The sequence below is a fragment of the Pleurodeles waltl genome, chromosome 8, assembly GCF_031143425.1.
Source record: "Pleurodeles waltl isolate 20211129_DDA chromosome 8, aPleWal1.hap1.20221129, whole genome shotgun sequence".
Lineage (NCBI taxonomy): Eukaryota > Metazoa > Chordata > Amphibia > Caudata > Salamandridae > Pleurodeles > Pleurodeles waltl.
In genome coordinates, this window is record NC_090447.1 from 833,106,239 (window position 1) to 833,113,108 (window position 6,870).

The window sequence follows — 6,870 nt, forward strand, 5'->3', positions numbered from 1 at the left end:
AGTGATTTCTCAGGTTTTCTGTCAAAACCGAGCAACTTAACTTCATATCCCATCACCCATATGCAGATGAAGTGACATCACTGGTTTCTCCATCTTCCATCTGCACAGGAACTGCCCACAGCACCCTGTGATCCTGCCCCTCCCAGGACCTTCTTAATGGTGGCTACAGTTCGGTCATGCAGCAGGTCCATGGCAAGCGTACGGAAGGCGAGCCCATCTATGCCCGTGTATGCCTGGACTGCGCCCAGTACCAGGAACCCTAGTTCACCCCTTCTCATGGCTTCCCTGCCACGCTTCTCTGTAACCTCAACCTCGTCTGCCCCTTACTGTGCTACTGCCACACTGCACCACACAATAGAGAAGGAGAGTTAACATGCACCTTCTACAAATTCTCATTCAATCTCCCACACCTTACACCCACCACCCCCAGACCAACAGCACCCAGTGTCCACTCGCTCACACTCACACAACCCAGCCACATGCTTACACTCACATAGACCAAACATCACCCACACAACAGGCCACACTTGCTTGCAACCTCCTCAACACCTGCTCACTCACCAAACACACCATTAAGGGATCTACTGCACGGCCATGCGCTGGACCTGGTCTTTCACATGGAAACATGGCTGAGCCCAACCTCTACAGCTATCCCCATTGGCTTTAAGATGGCCAGGCAGGACCATCGGCTCAAGCCAGATGGAGTCGCATTCATATTCAAAGATACCATCAGCTGCACCACCTGCATGGACACCTCCACCACCTACATGGAGCGCCACATGTTCAAGGTATGAATCATAGTCAACTTTTCCCTGAATGGAACTCTGGTAAAAAGACCATCAGTACTCTGAGTACTCCGTACAAATTTCACTAGCAACATTATCCCCTCTCATCATCAATGCCAGCACCTTCAACCCCCTCATAAACCTTCACTTTTACTTAGAAGACCATACTGACCCAAACTGAACAGCTTTTCCAGATACTCTGCAAACCTTTACCTCACCCAGCAAGTAACAGAATCCACCCACACTACTGGATGTCTGTAGGACCCAATTTTCGCAACACCAAAGTCGACAAGTCTGCAACTATGACCTGGACAGATAATCTGTCACAGCTGGAAGAACATTACAGAAGAGAAGTGGGCTTTTACCCTCTCTGTGCACTGCCAGATCACAAAAGCAACTTTCTGAAAGCCATGAAGACCCTCAACAGCTGGATCACTGCATGTTTTCATACCCTGGCTCCCCTCAAGTGTAATCCAGTGGTAGGAGCCCGACCGCAGGCCCGCTGGTACACAGAGGAACTCAGGCTGATGAAACGCGACTGTAAGCAATGGGATAGCAGATGGAGGTCAAGTCAAGATACCACATTTTTAAATCAGCCCAAATTCATTACTACGAGCAGATACGGAACACCAAGTGCTCAGCTCTTGCAGATCTCATCAACTATGGCACTAAGAGCAGTAAGAAAATATTCATCATCATTAAAGATTTCACTGCACTTCCTGCCATCTCCAGCTACATCACCCCCTCACAAGAAGTTTGCAACAAGCTCCCGGAATTCTTCTGTAACAAAGTCACCTTCATATTTGCAACTTTGACCCTGAACCGGACACCGTCACAACTCAACTCCCCATCACGGCGAAAGAACAAAACTGACCTCATGGCCTACTGTCACTGTAGTCAAAATCACTACCTCCATCTAGATCATTCATTTGGGAGGCCTCATCTGACCCTTGCCCCTCCATGCCTTCACCAAGCAAAACACTAACACCCATTTTCAATGCCTCCATCCATTCAGGTGCATTCCCAGGCACTTAGAAACACGTCACCATCATGCTCCAGCTGAATAACTCATTTACTGACCCAGCCATGCTTTCTAACTACAAAACCATCTCCCCCACCATACCTGGCTAAAGTCTTAGAGAAACTAGCCAGCTAACTCCTCACCAATCACCTTAGAAACCACCAGCTCCTCAACGCCATGCCATCTGGATTCAGGCTCAACCACCATACAGAAAAAGCACTCATCTCCACCACAACCGACACCTGCATGATTCTTAACAGGTATGACAGGACAGCCGTCATTCTCCTGGACCTGTCTGCAGCATTTGACACAGTTTCACACCCAATCCTGATCAGACGCCTTGGCTGGGTCGGCTCCTTCTTAACATATAGAACACAAGGTGTCAGCTTGGCACCTTACTCCTTGGAAGCCCTCAAAGTTATCTGTGGAGTGCCTCAAAGTTCGTCACTCAGCCCCCTTCTATTCATAGCAAACATGATCCCTCTGGTCAACTTCATCCACATATTCACATCCTCTCCTGTGTCAAGAATACGCAACTCATCCCCCCCCCCCCTCAGACAGGACACCCAACACAAAAAAAGTTCACTGCCTGCTTAACTAAAGTCACTAACTGGATGAAAGCCAACTGTCTCATGCTCAGTGGTGACAAGACGGAAGTAGTGATCACAGAAGTAATGATCTTCGGCAAGAATACCTCACCATAGGACTCCAGCCGGTGGTCAGCCGAACTTGGAACCACACGCAGCACCCACACCAACAATCTCGGATGAATCATCAACAGCAAACCAAGCATGACCGCACAGGTCAACACCATCACTGCATCCTACTTCCAGACCCTGAAAATGCTGAGGAACATCTTCAAATGGCTCCCAAGCAACATTAGAAGAACTGTCACTCCTGCCTTAATAACCACCAAGTTGGACTACAGGAACACCCCCTATGCAGAGATCACCAACCAACTCACTAAAAGACTACAGGCCGTTCAGAACTTTACAGCCAGACTCCTCCTGAACCTCTCACATACAACCAACATCACAACACACCTCTGGGAGCTCCACTGGCTCCCAATACACAAATGTGCTCAAAACACACACACAGACACACACTCTCAAGGCAATGTACAACTTAGACCTGCCTATCTGAACAGTCGCACTGCTTTCCCCTAACCACCCAAACATCTCCGCTCTGCAGAACTTCTCACACACATCCCATACATAAACATAACTAAATGGGCGTTCTCTTACATTGATCCTAAAGCATGGAATGGCTTCCTACTCAGAGCCTCCTTCTCTCTTGAATTCTGCAAGAAGACCTCACTTTTCATTTACCCAGCCTACCATAGGCAGGGATAGGCACACACACTTACTCAGTGCCAGGATACTCTTACGTGTGATAGTGCAGTTTAGAAATATACATAGCATAGCATAACATATAACATAACTAGGGCTCCTGGTTCTCCATTTTTACTGAATTTTACAGATAAATACAGACAGAAAACTATTTATTTTCCTATCTTAATTTATATTTAAATACAGAAAAAAAAGGAAAATAGGCCTTCTTTGGATGATTTTCTCTATGGTCAATCATGAAAGCCAGGCCAGTAGGGGTATGGAGATGAAAAACAAAGACAATTAGGCTTAATTAAGTGTAGATCTACAGTTATTTATGCTATTGTACAATGCAAGTGTTTTCAGATAATGTTATTGCACTTTATAACGCTGAAACCTTTTTAGACATTCAATTGCGAGTATACATTTATCAGTTAAATAAATGTAGAAAAATACCAATTGCTGCTACATTATACAGTAAATACAAAATAAAAATGGATAAATACGGAAACAATTACCAATAAATAAATATGGATAAATACAGACGCAATTGTCGAAAAAATAAATACCATTAAACCGGGAGCCCTAAACATACCATAACAGATACAGTCTGCTATCTAGTGTCTTCATATATAGGTGAAAATGTCCAGTGGCATACATTAAAAGGCATAGAAGTTCACCAGGGTATTCCGTAACCATAAAGAACATGGCTAGTTCTTTTATAAGATCATGGAACTCCAAGGTGACTTGCAGTATCCTTATAATGTACGTTTGTGGGTACTTTTTGCCTTTTTTCAACAAGTATTCTTATTTATATTTTCAAGAAATAACAACAGATACTTTGACTGGTCAAAATTACATTATATCTGCAGGAGTGTCCACATGACTGACCTTGCTTTAAAGGCAGGTGGGAATCGGGAATGGGGTTGGAGACCAGGGCACTGTTGGAAGTAGGATGATGACAATATCAGGGCGTGCAGTTCCAATAGGGCCGGACCAAAGTGGGACTAGGGATATAGAGAAGATCCATGGGGGAAGGAGGGTGTTATGTCACTGGGGCTCTGTCAGGGAACAGAAGGCTAAAGCACTAGTGGAAAAACATGGGTGCAGCCGAAATTCGTGAGTCAAGCTCAAGGCAAGTGGGGTTATGTGGGGACTGGGAGGTAGGCTGAAGCTTAGGCTGCAGGCAACCAGCGTCGGGCGGCTGGTCTTAGGCCAGTGTGACTTGCAAGGGCTGTGCTGTCCTACGCTATCCTTGCTCTCATGTTCCTACTTCAGTCTTTCTCATATTTGTAAGCTGCCACACCCCCTCCACACGGTGTTTGACGCAGTGTTGTACAACAATATACTGAGAAACTTACAATACGTTGATTGCCCTTATAGTTTACTGGCCGACTTGAAGGGAGTGGCACAAGAACTGAGCCCACCATGAGGTCTGGCAAAGCAAGAAAAGATCTTGTCATCTCTCAAAAACGCAAGAAGTGTCGTCATGGTGATGCAGTGCGCAGTGTAACAGCCCAGCTATCTCCAGTCCTTAGTGAGGGGTTTCATCCTTCCTCCTACAGTTCCAATGTGCCAGCGACTCCCTGACTGTTTTACGTGATGCAGAACGGTTTAATACCGCAATCCTGAACCCCCACGATCCTGTTGTTAATCTGTCTCAACCAAACTTACTGAAGCTCCACGAGTACCCTCTGCTGGCCTATCTCAAGAAAAAAAACAGCTGCATCAAAGGTCAACTTAACTCTGTGCCTAATTCTACAGCCACCACTATTGGCCCTGTTTGGTCTCAGTTTCTTCAAACTTTGCAATCTACTGTCTTAGCCCTGAATTATCACTCTGACAAGCTGGATGTGCAAGTCGACTTATACATTAGCCACCTATGTAGTGGGGATTGACCATAAATTAGAAAATTTAAATCAGCTAATCATCAGGGTGCAACAGTCTTGCTGTTCCTGCTGTTACAAGCTCGGGTCGATATGGCATCGTGGGCATTACAGTTACATCATCAAACCATTTGGTGTCCCCTTATCCCACTGGCCATAATGTCGTGGGTCTGAGAGCCCGCTCTTCTCTTGAGATGCCCTCTAAGAGACAAGGAAGCCAGTCCCCTTCACCGTCATTTTGTCATCGGGACTCTTCTACTGAGTTGTTGGTGATGGGGCCTGAGATTCCTTTAGGCACCTCCAGCTCCGTGGACCAGCTTCACCTAAGGTTGCCACTATGCTCTCCAAGGGCTTCATTTAACCGTATAGCTACCAAACTACTTTTTATACCTGAATATGGCTCAAGGGATGTCCGTGACATTCTGAATAGAGGGAATATTTTAAAACGTTTCAAAGTCATCACAGAGCAGAGTGACATTGGATCTGGTGATATCGTCTCTATTGAATTTCTCCCACAAATGGGGTCACAGACAGGGAAAACTTCCCTGGTTTCACTGGCTTCTGCTACTTTAGCACAGTCAATCCTCTGCAGAAAAGACATATTCCATTCCTGGGGCATGACAATTACTCCCCACGAGAATCCTGGTTATCCTTTGTTTCTATCTAATCTAAATCCTCTACCTGTGCTGAAGCCATTTTCAATTTTGAAAGGTGCTCAGGGTAGCATCAGTACCTTTAACGGCACAGGAAGGCTTGGTGCTGGTACCCAGTTGGGGGCTAACTGGGACTAGTTGCCATGTGCTCTTCTATATGGGAGGTGCCCTCTGTGTTAAAGTCTGCACGTTTGTCTATGTCCTTGGAATATTAATAGGGTTGTTCACAAGTTTGAATCGGCTGACTTAGTGTCCTTTTTAAATTGTTACGATCTAATCGCTTTGCAGGAAACATGGGCTGAGGTCAGTTGTCCGCTGTCGGGGTTTGTGGAAGTTTGGAAATCTTCCTATAGAGTGAGGAAAAGCGGCTGTGCTGGGAGTTTTTTTTTTTTTACTTATGTTGCTGTCAAATTAAAAGGTCATATTACGCCACTGGATTGGGAAGCGAATTGGATTATGATCTGTAATTTAAGTTCACAGCAAACCCTTATTGTGATTTATGTCTATATCGCTCCAGGTACCAAGGAAAAAAGAGGGAAGCTGTCCCGTCTAATGCAGATCTTGGGTGACTTAGCTGGGGATCATCTACCTGCTGACTACCTGGTAACTGGGGATTTTAATACAAACTTGTTCCAGGATACCTCCGAAGCACTTGAAGGCCCTGGTCTTTGCAACCACCAGTTAGTCCCTGATCAGCTGAGACCCAGGGACTGCCCTTACAGTGCCCTGGGAGAGTATGTGGTAATGCATTTAAATAGCATGGGCTTCAAAGTGTTGAATGGCCGTCTGCAACATGCCATCCCTCCGTGTTGGACAAGATCTGATGGTTGAACTTACTCCTATTTGGATTATATTATTTGTAACATGCAATTCTTCCCCTTTATCGAAATGTTTTTGATTTCTTCCCGTGTGAGAGTGATCATCGACCCCTGACTGTAACTATAAAATCAAATTTTCATTATAATATTGAGGCCTGAGCTTTGAGAGTTGGTATATGCTTTGAGTCTTTCAAAAGTATAAAATGGAGCCCCTCTGCTAGCAGCGCAACAGTGGCTGAGTGCGTTAACTTTTTTGAGTCTGACGTGGCTGGCCAGGTGTCCCCAGTTAACCTATGGGACAAATGTATTTTCTTCTTATGGTCAAGGTTTTATCAACCTGTACGTACTTTTATTTTTCCTTTGCATCCTGTTATTTCAA